Here is a 14,606-nt window from a genome sequence, read left to right as displayed (position 1 = left end):
TTTAGATTCTGGTCATAAGAAATCTATTTTTAGTATGTTGACAGTTCACCAACACACACTACCTGGCACTGCCTCATCTGCAGGAGGATCTCTCCTTTAGCTGCTGCACTTTGACCTTTGGGCTTCACCTGTAGAAAATCTAATGGACTGAGAGAACATCTCAAAGTCAGGACAGTACCTCGACTTCCTGGAGTGCCTTGCAGGCCCAAACGAAACGTGAATGTATCTGTGGTATTTACAGATACAGGTACACTGCTGTTGGTGTAGCATGGTTAAGTAAAAGCGAGCTGAATAAGCATCTTGTACGTCCTTATGCCGGAAACAAAGTCTTATGTCTTTTGCAAGAAAAAATGCCAAACAGTCTGTGGTTGCAGCTTCTCAAATGAAAATTTGCTGTTTTTCTGAAATAGTCATGACTGTAAGTAGAATATATTCAGTTCTCAGATTATTGGTTGGACTAAAAAAAAAAAAAAAAAAGACATTTGAACATGTGAAGTTGGTCTCTGGGATAGTTTGATATACATTTTTTAAATTATTTCATGTCATTATATAGACCAAATAATGAATTGATCAATAGAGAAAATAATCAGCATCAACAATCACGTTTAATTGCATTGATTATTTAATGAAATGCAGTTAAAATATATATATTGATACATAGAAACATGTTTTTCTATGTATTAGCTACAGAAACCAACATTTACAAGTAACTTTAGCCGTATGTTGTAGCCTAGCCAACCACAGAAAAAGCATGTAAATACCACCTGCCAAAAATCTATGTCTAAAAATCTTCAGTAAATGAACAAAACTTCTGTGATAAACTAGAATTTTACTGGACTGAGTCGACCATCCTGTTACTAGACGATCTTTGTTTCGCAGTAGCAGTCTGTGTGCGCATGCGCGTCCGCAGCCTCCGCTCCCCCCCCCCCCTCCCGCCTGCGCTGAGCGCTGACAGCGGACTGACCGGAGACCGACCGTTGCTGCTGCTGCTGCCGCTGTTGTTGTTGCCGCTTCCACTCCACGTTGCGAGCTGCCGTCCGGATACGAAGTGACACCGGAACCGGACTCGGACTTAATTTCTGTGACGGGACACAAACACACAACAACAACAACCGCAAAGAGTTGTCGGAGGCTTGTGGACACGCTGACCGCTCGGCTCTCTTCCTCCCTCCCCCCCCCGGTGGTGAACGGACGGTGGGTGAAGGTAAGTGTCCGCTTTTTGTGACAGTTTTTTCGGTGCGGAGGAGGAAGAGGAGGAGGAGGAAGAGGAGGAAGAGGGGGAGGACCGCTGTCCCGCACGGCTCGGTTAACTTCAGCTCATCTTCACGGTTGTCTCTGTGTTAAATAACCGATGGGAATTCATTGAAGTCTTCGCTTGTTAACGAGATGACCGGGATAACGGTTAAGTTTTCCTCCGGCCGTTAAACCGTCCGCACCGACCCCGTCCTGAACGTGGCGTTTTTTTAAACGTCGAGAGGGAAACACTTTAAATCAACATATCTTCTTCCTCTGAGACAGAAGCGGCAGGTAAAGGCAGCACAGGTGACTTCCGGCTACTGAAATTAAGTTTCCTATAGTCTTGATTTGTAGCTCTGGCCGATGGCACCTGTTCGTACAGGTAGGCCCGCACGTAGCGCCGGTGCACCTGTGCGCTGAATGATTGATCACGTGTCACCTCGTAGGTCTGCGCTTAACATAATCAATACTTTGCAGCCTTAACCTTCCCAGTCTCACCAGGACTGAGCTTAACTTCACTGCTCTCTGTTGCTGCTGTGAATATCCATCACTGAAAACATGGATATTTATACAAACCAGTAGTTTGACTGGATTTAAAAGTGTTTTACAACACAACACACTCTTTTTTTTATTATTGATTAATTGATTTTCAGTGTGACTGAAGTGAATTGCAGCCTTTAAATTCCCATTTATACATATCAGGAGTTGATGGTCCTCTTGTTTATACTGACCTTTCTTAACGTGTGACGTCACTGTGACTGCAAACTTCATCTGAAGCTGGTGTGAAGAAGCTAAATCAGCCCGAGCTGCTGAATACCTTCTAAAATTAGTCTTTTCTTGAATGCAGTTTTGCACAGAAGGGACTGTGAATTTATTCCCCACCTCCCCCACTGTATTCACACTAGGTATGGATCTTTTCACAGCCGGTAACAGGGCACAGTAACCAGAAACTATTTCAGTCTGCTCGTGGACATGTGGGGATTGTATTGTGTGAAGGTAGACTTCAATATCTGAATTTATGATATTATATACTGTTTTAGATATTACCAACGCGGCAAAGTGGGCACTGCCCTGGTTTATGGATCCTCCATCCTCCACTTGCTCGTCTCGGTCTCGTAGAGTCCAAATCTAGTTTTAAAACCTTTTTTTATTGTTTAAATTTATATCGAGCTTGTTCGTTGTAAAGTCGTGTTTTTATCGAATTGTTTTGAGCTTTTCTGTCTGAAAACCTCGGGTAAAGGTTGTAATTAATCGGTCTCGGGAGAACTGCGAGGCTGCAACCAACGATTATTTTCATCATCAGTGTATCTGACAAATGTCCTCTTCATTAATCCCCAAATTGATTGTTCACTGCATAAAATGCCAGGAAAAAAAAGTCATTCACAAGATCATTATTTCCCTGAAGCCCAGCAGTCAAACAAAACCACAAAATGTTGAGGTTAGTGAAATAAGAAATATTCACATTTCAGAAACTGGTACCAGTGATTGTTATGAAAATAGTTGCCAGTTTATTTTCTGCCAGTCGTCTCATTGATCGACCATCTAAGTAGTAGTGGTTAGTTTCTGGGGAATCCAGTCATGAAGTTTGACTTTTAAATATCCAAATGGCTTCAAATGTTTTGTCAGATTTGTAGTCGTCTCTTCTTCCTCTTTGATCTGACAGACTTTAATTTTGATTAAAACATTTTTTTTTTATTGAGACAAAGTTCTTGTGATGAGACATTTGAGAGCTTTGGCTTTTCTGAGAGATTGAATAAAAATATAGCAGATTTAAAGTAAACAGAGAAACCAAATCCTGTAAAGGTTTGGATGGTGGGTCCAGGTGGGCGGGGCTTGGTGACTGCTTTGTTGTGACATCACAAAGTTCCAGAAGTCCTGACGGCTGGTTTTAAGGCTCAGTTTCTGAATACAGGCTGTGTGCATTTCTCTGTGGACTGAGGCTTTGATACTTTCACAGTATTAATATAGAAGCTAGAGCTGATCTATAATCACACTACACATGGACACAGACCTTTACACAATATAGGACCTTTGTTGTCTGGAAATATGTTCATATTTAAAGTAAGAAAAGAGGAAAACGTTTTGTCCTGGCCGTGTGTTCACCTCAGCTGTTTTCTGTTTGGGGGGGGGGGGGGGGGGTTATTTGGTTTATTTTGCCCTCACCAACTGGTAGCGAGTGATTGCTCCTGCTGATTTTCAGTCAACACAGGGTTTTGTTAACTGTTCCTGATAACAGTTGTTGTTTCTGTAAGTGGACTTCCGACAGCTTGTCCAGCTGCGTCGATCTCGTTGCCATTTTTGTGGCAACTTCCCTGTTGCTGCTTCTTCATAGATGGAGGTTAGAACAGCTGATCGGATCAGAGAGCTGGGCGGGGAACTAGAGGTCTGGACTCAGGATGTACAGTAGTGAAAACTGATACCAAGCTCCAGTCATAATGTGAAAATGATCATTGGTTAAATTGATTCAGAGTAGCTGGTAACGACTGAAGCCTCAGTTCTGGTGTTACTCAGTGTTTACGTGACAGTTTGAGTTTGATGAGGATTAAATGAAGGTAAATGTGAGGGCGCAGCAGTTAGAGGCTCCTGCTCCGGTTTAACAGTGTCATGAGCTGCTTGGCAAACAGGACACTGTCCCTTAACATAACTGTGTCCCCTGCTAAAGTGTTATCAAGTGTCCTCAAGACCCTCCCACCCCCACCTGCTCCTACAACCTGCTCTGTGGAGGTGTTTCAAAAAGGGCAGCTCTGTGCCGTCAAAGCTGCTTCTGCATTTGCATTTCCCACATTTGCCTGAACCTGATAAACGCTCTGATGTACGTCACAGGTTCAGGTTTCAGCCGGGGGCCCGGTGCGCTCGGTAAACAGAGCGAGCACCGGCCGGAGCAGGCGGCCCCTCCGAGCCGGAGGAATGTAAATAGAAACGGTAACTGGAGCCTAATGTTGGGAGCGTGGTCTCCTCGAGGGGCGGCTGCAGCTAAAAGTGTTGACGAGGATGCGGCACTGCTCTCTGTAAATGAGGATCAAGTGTGTGCGTGACATTTTGTTTTCAATTAGAGTTGTCCTGTGCTGTGTGTAAGGAATACATAAATGTTGTCCTAACAGTAAATCCTCAGCACGGACACTGACAGAGGTCTGACCAGCGTGTTCAGGCTCTGCAGACGTCCGGTCCGTCACACTCACACAGCTGAACTCACAGCAGCTGCTGAGCCGACACAATATGAGCTGTTGGAGCTCTGGTCATCAGAAGCCTCTGGTCGTGATACCGTCTTTGTTTTGCCATCGGATGTAATCCGTGTCAAACATACAAAACATGATTAAACAGAATGGGGGGGGAAAAAGAAAACAGGTTTAGTGCACAGATGCATGTCTGCACACACATACACGTCATTAAAATTACATGAAACACAAATAAAAGTCAACAAAATTTACCAAACTTACTTAAAACACAACTTTATACTTGAAGATAAATAAAATTCCTCCATCCTCTAGAAACGGTCGCCAAGTCTTTTGATTTTCCCTTTAATGAAAATGTAAATTTTTTCTCCATACATAGTGAGCGTGAAAGTCTTTGAGCAGCTGCCTAAGATATGACTTTAATGGATTTGTATATTTGGCGTGCAGATACATGAAGAAAAAACATAACTGGTGACAGAGAGGGAGATCATAATTAATAATATGAGAAACATAAAATGCCACTTTCTTCCAGAAATCTTTGGTAACAGGATAATCCCATAAAGCAGAGATATACTGTCCCTTTATCTTCTTCACATTCAATGTTCTGATGAGTCCTGTTTTCCTTTGTCTTTGTTTTCTTACTCACAATAAAACAATTAAATCAATTCTCCCCGTCGGATCAGCGTAACTGAGGAACGAATGGTAAATGTTTTATGTAGAGATGAAACAGGAAATTAATTGGCATTTATTTTGAGTAAATTTGACAAATGATTAATTGATTGGATGGAGAGAACCAATACCAATATAATATGTATAATATGACCAATATATGTTATTAACAAAAACGCATCAAGAACTCGTTGGTAGGCGTGGACCATATCCAAAATGTAATATCTCAATACAGCTCAAATATCGCGATATATGATATTATATTCTTTTTTTTAAATAATACATAAGTGTATCACTGTATTTCATGTTTGAAATATTTGAGTCTTGCATGTTTCTAATGAGTAAAACCCATGTGGCTTCCTAACTGAGACACTCCATCTCACTATGTGACATCCACAGCACTTCATGATAACTCCGATAACTGAAGTGCTGGAGCACTTACTTGATTAATCTATCTGTCACTTGACAGAAAATTAATCAATGGCTATTTTGATTAATCATTTAAGTCAGGGGGGCAACAGATGTTTGCCAGCTGTGAGGGGTGAAAGCAAACGACAGGTGGACAGTGAAAACTTAATTTCATCACCGTAATGTGATCTATATCTGGCATATGGTGCAGAACGAGGCACGGTGTCGGTTTGTGTTCCTCTCTCCAGTATTGATCAGGCTATTAGACGGAGATCTGAGGCCATTTTTCAACGTACAGTCACATCAGCTTCATTGTTGTTACTGTGGATTTATCAAATGGACTGAAAAGTTCTGACTTGGCCTGAAAACAGGGAACTTTTTTGGTGGAGGGGCAGATTTCCTCTGGCACGCTGCTGTTTGCTCACCTCATAATTTATCAGTAGAAATCAATGAAACAATTTTTGCCTCTTTGCCCTCAAATAACAGTTTTATGGCAGTTTCAGCCAAAGTAGCAGCCAAGTCTCCCAGTGGACGAAGCCTCCTGACTTTTCCTCTGCTGCCACCATGAGGTCGACAGTTTGATTCTTTACTGAAATGTCTGTTGAAGGGATTCCCAAGAAATGTAGTACTTTGCCATTATTATTGGTAGTTTTGATCATCAATGAATCAATTTGAGTTAAAAAATCTTTTGTTCCGTCTTATTTTGTTGTTTCCTTCGTCTTCTCCAGTTGTAAAAAAGCATCTTTTGGATGTTTGAAGTCGTCACTGTGATGAACATTTTCCCCTTCCCTGGCATTTTATTAAACAAACGATTAATCTGTTATTCAATAAAAAGATATTCCACAGATTAATCAATAATTTAAACTGCAGCCCTTGGTACAAACATTCATGGATGAACTGTAACCACCTCTGATATTTCCTCTTAATAAACACTTCCATCAGCCTCAGCGGTGCTTTGTGTTTAGTGCTAATTAGCTAATGTTAGCATGATGAAACACCTGCTGAAGATCAACACGTTAGCATTGTTATTAGCCGCAGTTCCTTTGCAGTTTTGCTCAAAATAGAAGCAATTCTTTTTTAGAATTAAGATTGTGTTTTCCATTGAGTGATGTTATGAATAAAGCAGAGTTTTCTCCTCATATCATTTGAATTAAACACGGCAACGGATTTTCAGCTACTGCCACTTGTTGGGACGTTGTATCCACCAATAGCTGTTGTAGTATTTAATCGAAGGTAACGAGGCCTCTGGTGCAGATAACCATGGAAAAGCAGACGCCATATATTTTGCAACGACCATGTATCAGGGACTTACACTTTAGCTAAATATTGCTTTGTTGAATGGTCTATAAAACCAGATCATGCGAGCGCATACATTTTTTTTTTGTGGCATTTGAGAGATTTTCTGAAATGTATATGTTTTCCATTGCTGTTTTTTTATTTGCATTAAGCAGGTTTTCACAGTATGCAGCTACTGTGAGCAAGTTAACTTGCTGATGTGAGCGTCTGGCATGTAAGTGCAGCCTCACACAGCTGCTAACCTGGCAAAACACTGTTCTACAAAACTGACAGTGTAGTTTACAGTCAGCGACGTTTCTCAGCAGTGGTCACGTTTTCCTTTTCCAACATGTCCGCTGTGACGAGTTGTTTCAATGGATCACTTCTGGCTCTGCGGTCCTTTTGATTCGCCCTCTCAGCACTATCACACAGCCTATTCATGGCAGAGCTATCTCCACACAGTGAATATCTCAGGGTGTTTGATATTCTCTGTTGATACTCTTACATTTTCATGATGGAAAAACATGTCTTTGAGCCTCCCCATATGTTTTCTCTTTTCAGCCTCTGAAAACACATTCAGGAGATCATGGTAAACTTAAAACTCTCCATGGCCACCAGACTGGTGAACCAGTTTATCAGTCTTTAAAGCAGAGTGACCTGCACACCTATTTAACTTTCCAAAAACGTAAACCAGTCAAAGAAGAACGATCACTGTTGTATGTTGTGTTTCTGTGTTTATGGACGACACAGTACACAGACACCCACACACTGTTTACTCCAGAACCATGTTCGTTAATGTGCCTAACACTAACGCAGATCTGTGAACCTGCAGAGATTCAGCTCCAGCAGCATCAGTGAGGTCAAACACTGATGTTGGGTGATGATGAGGTCTGGCTCCACGACCCGCTTCATCCCAAAGTTGTTGGATGGGGTTGAAGTCGAGTCTGTACAGACCAGGCAATTTCCTCCACAGCAAACTGTGAAAACCGTTTCTGTATGGAGCAGCTGCTTTGTGCTCGCAGGTGTTGTCATGCTGAAACAGGAAAGAGACAAACGCACACTGTGTCCAATATGGCTGAAATCATTCCTCAGTTAATCTGCAACAATTCTGATACTCAAATAAATCTTTAAGTCCCTCGTCAGAGACGTAAATTTGCTGTTTCCAGATTCTCAAATGTGAAGATTTCTGCTCAAAGTAAATGAAACATCTGATGGTCTGTGTCAGGACACTGGATGTTGTTCAGCAGGTAACTGAGCAGATGGCCACTTGGTAGGTGTTAATATGTCTATCTGATGCCAGTATTTTTATATTATGGCCTGTGTGACACATTTAGATTTTGCAGCAGTTTTCTTAATCTTTGAATTTGACTATTTTCTGCAGCATGAATCATCGTAGTCTGAATTTCTCCTCTGGAATCAGGCTGATTAATATTTTTAGTGTCAATTGCTTGAGCAGGTGCTAAATCATACCTGCGGTTTGTCACCTAAACAATTTGTTTATGTAAGAAAAAATGCATCAGGTTTTAAAAAAGAATGTAGTTTAGAAAATATTGAAGTATAAAAGTTTAATTCCAGCCACAATGACACTGGAACATACTGCCTCAAACCAAACGTTCATAAAACATGCAGCAATGTTCATGTGTGCAGCTGTTTTCATGGAGGAACTTCCACCAGCACCCGACCACATGACTGCACAACATCGACCCTATATAATAGCCAACCCACATTAATTATGGATCGATATTAATATTTAGTGATAACTATATCAGCATATTGTTTACTCGTCCTGCTGCCAACAGCGTTGGCTCGGCTGCAGGAGCTGCATCTCTTCAGTGTAACAGAGCAGGTCTGCTGAGGTAAACCAGTGAAACCTGAGCACAGAGGTTCCTGCTGCCATCAGCTGCATCTCCTCTTATTTCAGCTCATCTTTCCCCCTTATTTCACCATCCCAGAGAGCTCAACCCGCACTGTAAACCTCAGAAACAGCCCTGTTTTAGAGCCCTGATGAGGACTGAAGAGAAGAAATCTGATCTGAAGCGGCCATCTCTCTCTCTGACTTTGCCAGGCTGAAATAAATACCTCATCATCCGGGGCTCGGTGTTTTTTTATTTTTTTTTATGAGAGTCCCTGAGGACGTCTCTTCTCCTGAGCCGTTTGATGTGCTCTGAAAACACAAACCCCGCAGCACTCAGGGTGTTTGATTTGCAGTAGCTGCCGGTCGGCTGCTTCTGGCAGCACCGGGACTCATTTACCAAATCCCACATGGACTTCCATCAGAGGGCCATCGTTACATGTAATGTTTAAGATGTTCAGGGAACACGTATGTGCTAGACGTGACCACAGAACACACATAAATTACTATGTGAGCTTTCCTTCCTTATTTAATAAAAACAAAAAACTCTTTTTTTTAATCATAGTTTGCAAATTAATGAAGTTTGAAAAATGGTGTTTACTGAATTAATTACAAAACTAAATCCTCACAGGAGGATACAATCAGTTTCAAACGCTGCACTCAGGCCCTACACTGTAAAAGATTAGTGTTAATATTGAGAGGTTAGTTTAAGGATGCCCCACCTTATTCTTATCCTACTCATTCCAATTTATTCTCCCCTGATATCAATTCAATCACCTTAACTCGAGGTATCTGTGAATACCAAGTTCCAACCCGATGCTATGATAGACGTCAAACCTGTGAAACACCTTGGAGTCATTTCTATGTAAAATAACATGGAGTCAGAGATAACTGTGGCACGCCGTGACTTTGACGATTACACTCTCTATTCAAGGTGGATCAGTCTCATCAGGGCCGATACCGATCCACTTAATCCGGTCAGTATCAGCACAGATACTGGTTCAGTGGATTGGATCGTTGCATCCATTTTTGAGTGTTTAGGATTTTCCAGTTTGAAGATTTACTGGGTCAGACTGAAAAACCCTTTGCATTAAAAACACACAGGAAGTTTTGCTCTGGATTCTGGAGACTTGATGAAATATATCTCAAGATCTTTAAAAACTCTTACCACAACAAAGTTATTACAACAACTGTTTTACCCTCTGTCTCGTAGCATTTGATTGGCTCATTCTAATTTTGGCCTCTTGGGGGCAGCTCAAAATGTGGTCAACACAAAATTGACATCACCTTCTTTGCTTATTATTTTTAGCAGACATATGGCGTTATGTTTAAGTCCACCTGGCTGCAGTTCCTCTAATGACCACTAGAGTCTGGCTACAGCAGTGAGTCAGTCCCCATAGACTCCCATGTTAAAATGTCCAACTTTACAGCAGAAATAAACATGTTTACAGCCTGGTACAAAAAACAGTTTTGGTCTCTATAATGAATTTTCATGCCCCACCTCTTTGCCCGTTTTTGGATTAGCTGGGAGTTAGGGGCGGAGTCATGCACTGCCAAGATGGCTATGGCGGAGCAGCTCACTCTGAGCTTCAAAACTGCTCTTCAGAAACTTGTCGGTGACGTCACGGAGGCTACGTCCATCTGTCTCCACCCAATCCTGAGAAATATGCCAGGCTCTGTTTTAGCTGCTAAATGTTCCACTGTCTTCACCATGTTTCATAACTTTACAACAAGAGGCTTAAATGTTCATCGAGCTGAAAGGAAGTGGTGATGATTCTCTGAGTCAGCAACTATGAGTGACCTCTTTGACCTTAAACATTTCACATTGATTCATTTGTAATATAGAAAATATTGATGAGTGCAGCTTGAAGAGTCAGCAGCAGCACCAGACGCAGGAGTTGCCGCGCTCCTAATGTTGTGTTTTAATAATAAATGAATGCGCGTTAGCTCAGGTCAGTTCTTTAAAACTCAATATGTGCTGATGTTACACCCACACCAAGCACACTAACGTGTGTTCAGTTCTGTGTGCTGCTCCCTGCTCAGTGTAGTGAGTTGTGGATCAAGGAAGTGAGGATCAAGTCCGGTTGTGATGCGTTTACTGTTCAGAGAAACAAACCGGTGGAAGGTCCAATGAAAGATTTAAGGCAAATAAAATTTTCAGACAGAGGTTTGGTGCAGTAGAGACTGGAAAGCAACAACAGCAGCACAAGGCAGATGAAGCTGGAACAGGAAGACAGGAAGTAACAGCTAAACACACACTTTAATTTGAGTATTTCAATTTCTGTAACTGTGGTTTTCAGCGATGCTCAGCCCTGCAGGCTGTTTCCCAGACCTCCACTGTGGCTCTGTCGTTGTCTTTCCCCTCAGGACGATCAGGCCCACCTGATTGTTGTCAGCCTGGAAATGAAATCCCCCCCCAGCCCCCCACCCCCTACCAGGGGCTGTCACTCGCCTTAAGATCTCTACGCACATCTTAAAGCGGCGCTCGACTCGTGGAGGACGAACGTCGCTCGTTTGAGGCTCGCTGAAAAAGACCCACAGAGAAGCAGAGCACTTTGCCAGCAATTTCACAGGGACTGAAATATTCACGCAGGCATTTCTGCTCCGGCAGCATGAAAGGACGGTCCTCACATCCTCCTCTGTGCTGGCACATTCAGCCGGCTCCCCCAGGTGAAGGACGGAGCTCGTACACAAGTCTCTCAAGTCTGGATAAGCATTCAAAATGGATTTCAGGGTGAGACTGTTATACTGAGTCAAATTTGGTATTTTCTCTGAATCATGTCGTCTGCTGCCAATTCTCCCCGAACACAACATGAAGAAACTGCAATGAATTTTCAGATAATTTCACAACTCGGCAACATCCATTATGAATTACTTATTGATTTAAAGAGGAAAATGTATCAGAGTTTTCCTCGTCATGAGTATAGACTGTCGGGCACAAACTCGGATCCTGATATTTACCTGAACTACCAAAGTCAACACACCTTATTCTTCACGAGCTCCTCAGTCCAAACACTAAAAGTCTTGACTCAAAACTGTCGATTAGAAGCTTTAAATCATGGAGATGTTATGAGGGAGATTTTAATAAGAGAATGTGAAGTGAAGAGAGGTGACGCAGTTTGGCCGTAAAGCTGCATTTTTGTCTGATACGTCAGGAATAGTAAAGGGATGAATACCTCAGTATAAATGGTTAATGGATTGTGTTTATACAGTGCTCTTCCAGTCTTAATGACCACTCAAAGTGCTTTACACAAGAGTCACATTCACCTATTTACACAGCACTTGAACCACAGAGCACACACACACACAACATCATGCAGACTGGAGGAGCCCGGGATTGAACCAGCGACCTTCCGGTCAGTGTACGACCCGCTCTGCCTCCTGAGCCTCAGCCGTCCCTAAATGGTCTCAAAGAATCTGTGCTAACTGTCATATTTCCCAGCCCTACATGGAAACCTCCATCGAGCTTTTAGTCTAAAAATACCATCACTGGCTACTGTTGGTCCTAAAGGATCCGACTCCAGGTCTGAACCCCACGTTACATGGACACGTCTCAGGCTGTTGTCGTCAATCTTCTTCCTCGTTGAGAGTCACACCATCAAAACGACGCGTGGCTGTGACATGTACAGAGTGTCAGCGGTGCGGCGCCTCAGGTCAGGAGGGGAAACAGGGCTGCTGTATTGGTACGTGAGCTGCGAGCGCGATGAGCTGGACTCGAGGTGAAGAGTGCTGAGCATCCACAGCTGCACTAATGAAAGCCATTAGTGGACTGCAACCGCCTCAGACAAGACTCCTCCTGCAGCTTCACCTGAGCTCAGTGGAGTCAGGGAATTGCATCATGACCCACAAAAGCTGCCGGTGGTTTGAGCCGAGGAGATAAAAGCTGAACTTTCTTTGTGCCTTTCATGGTGTATTTAGATTGTGACACTGAGGGACTCCGGCTGTGTTCTGGGCCGTGTCACACAAACCTGGCTGAATCTGAAAAGGCTCTTCACACCACCTGTGTCTGTGCATCCAGTCCACACCAGAATTTTTAGGTCATTTTCCTAAAGTTCTCAGTCCGTAGTGAACACTTAAACAACAGAAAAACAATTTTTCTTCCTCCTTTTTCAGTAGCTCTTATTGAGCTGTAAGATGCAGTTGACAGCTCTGGCAGCTTGTAAATGAGCCTCTGAGCTCAGGAAAGTTTGTTTGGTTCCTGAAGTAAAACATGAACGTCCATGTCCAAATCAAAGTAGTGTATTATAGGCAACATGTGGGCTCCTGCTTCCTCAACTAACCTCACAATGAGTCTCATGGATATCACATGAATTTTTCCGTTTCTGTTTCTAAACAAACACAAAAATAAGAGACTTGAAAGCAGCAGCTAATATAAGCTACCTGTAAAGTAGCCAAAATACTTTTCTGGCTTTTATCATCTTTTTCCAGAAGAGACTGTTATTAAAACAACTCCAAGTCTGGGTATGAAGAACGCTGAGTGCCGACAGCAATGTTCATTTTGGCATTTGTGTGTTAGTTTTAGTCAGATGTTTATTACTTCAGCCTATAATCCATCAATGACAGTTTAGTCTCATTTGTTTAGTTTTTATATCTTCAAATCATCTTGTGGCTGTAGCCATCTTGGTTGTGCACAGTCACCATGGTTACAGGTGTCGTTCTCATCTGTTGCAAGGCCTGTTTACCTCACATACCCCCCCCCCCCCCCCCGTGACTCCAGTCTTACTATGATTTCCACACTCTTCCTGCTAATAGCGTTAGCATTAGCTTTAGCACAGCCACCTGTTTCGGATTGACTTGTTAATCTTGTGACCGTCTAGTGGAAGATTTAGGAGGCTGAATGTCGACTTGAATCCTGGAACTTACTCATTCTTTCTCCTGGCAACATTACAAAGTTATTATAATATATTGATATATATAATAATGGATACCAATATATTATAATAACTTGAGGCCAAATGAAGAGGAAAGGATGCTTTATCAGCCCAGATCAGAATAACTTCACACCTGGTTTATAAGGAGGAGGAGCAGAGCTGCACTCACCTCTGTGGGCTGACAGGTGTAGATCTCTTGAAGCTAACACCCAACGTCAGAGCCAGGTGTGGTCAGCTGTGGACTTCCTCCATCCAGAATCTAGCATGTTCCTCTCTACAGACACAAAGAAATGGCACCTTTCACTTCCTTTATATGATGTTGTGAGCTGCATGAAAACACACAGGGAGACTTTTTAATGCATCATACAATTAATTCCTTGCAATATCAGTTTAGAAGAAAGTAGTTGGATGTAATACGAGGGACGGAGAGTGGAACTGCTTCAAAGTCTCGTCTGTTTTCTGCCTCTGTTGTCGTCTGCTAGTAAGTAAAGGCTGAAACTCCCAGAGATAATCTGTAAAGGCAAATTAGTAGCTTTTACGTGTAGCGGCAGTTGAATTGCAGAGAGCGCGTGCTGACTCATGAACTAATAAGCTGCCTGGGTCTGTGTATTCAGTGACAACATCAAAACACACTTGTTTGTGTGATTTGTGGTGACTCTTTTGTGTGTGAGCTGAAAGCGTTTCAGAGCAGAAAGCACAGCAGCATAGAGACGGCTCAGGTCTGTCGGACCGTAGCTTTACTTACAATATAAAAATCCATCTTTGTTCTTATGTTTTTGGCATTTTACACCGAATTTTCTCACATAATAAAAAACAGCATCATTGAATAAATGGAATTTGAAAACTGCTTTGGTTTGAGCTCGACAGCCGTGGATTTTGTGTTCATCCAGACGTTGCATAAGCACAGCAACCCAACGTGCGAGTTAAAAGGTTTTCATATAACATATCAATAGACAAAGCCTCGGGGAGCTGCTCTATCATATAATTTGATGCTAAAATGTAATTTTATGTTGGAGGGCAGCACCTAATGTTGGTAGAATTTATATTTAATAATGAATCAGATTGTAATCGTCCATATTTTAGAATAAAAAGACTGTAAAAGCACAGTGTCGGCTGCTGGGT

At 42.3% G+C, this 14,606-nt stretch overlaps 1 protein-coding gene across 2 annotated transcripts in view; it reads left to right on the top strand.

The window, feature by feature from the left end:
- The first annotated feature begins 935 nt into the window (after window positions 1-935).
- The window catches only part of LOC130169769 (spermatid perinuclear RNA-binding protein-like), an 80,288-nt gene continuing 66,617 nt past the window's right edge, over window positions 936-14,606 (top strand). For both annotated transcript variants that reach the window (XM_056376731.1, XM_056376732.1), the window contains exon 1: window positions 936-1,204. The gene's annotated coding sequence lies outside the window, so the exon portion shown is untranslated. The remainder of the gene's footprint in view (window positions 1,205-14,606) is intronic.

This window comes from Seriola aureovittata, chromosome 5 (assembly GCF_021018895.1).
Source record: "Seriola aureovittata isolate HTS-2021-v1 ecotype China chromosome 5, ASM2101889v1, whole genome shotgun sequence".
NCBI classification, from domain to species: Eukaryota; Metazoa; Chordata; class Actinopteri; order Carangiformes; family Carangidae; genus Seriola; species Seriola aureovittata.
The sequence above is the reverse complement of the archived record's forward strand: the minus strand, read 5'-3'. Positions and strand labels throughout refer to the sequence as shown.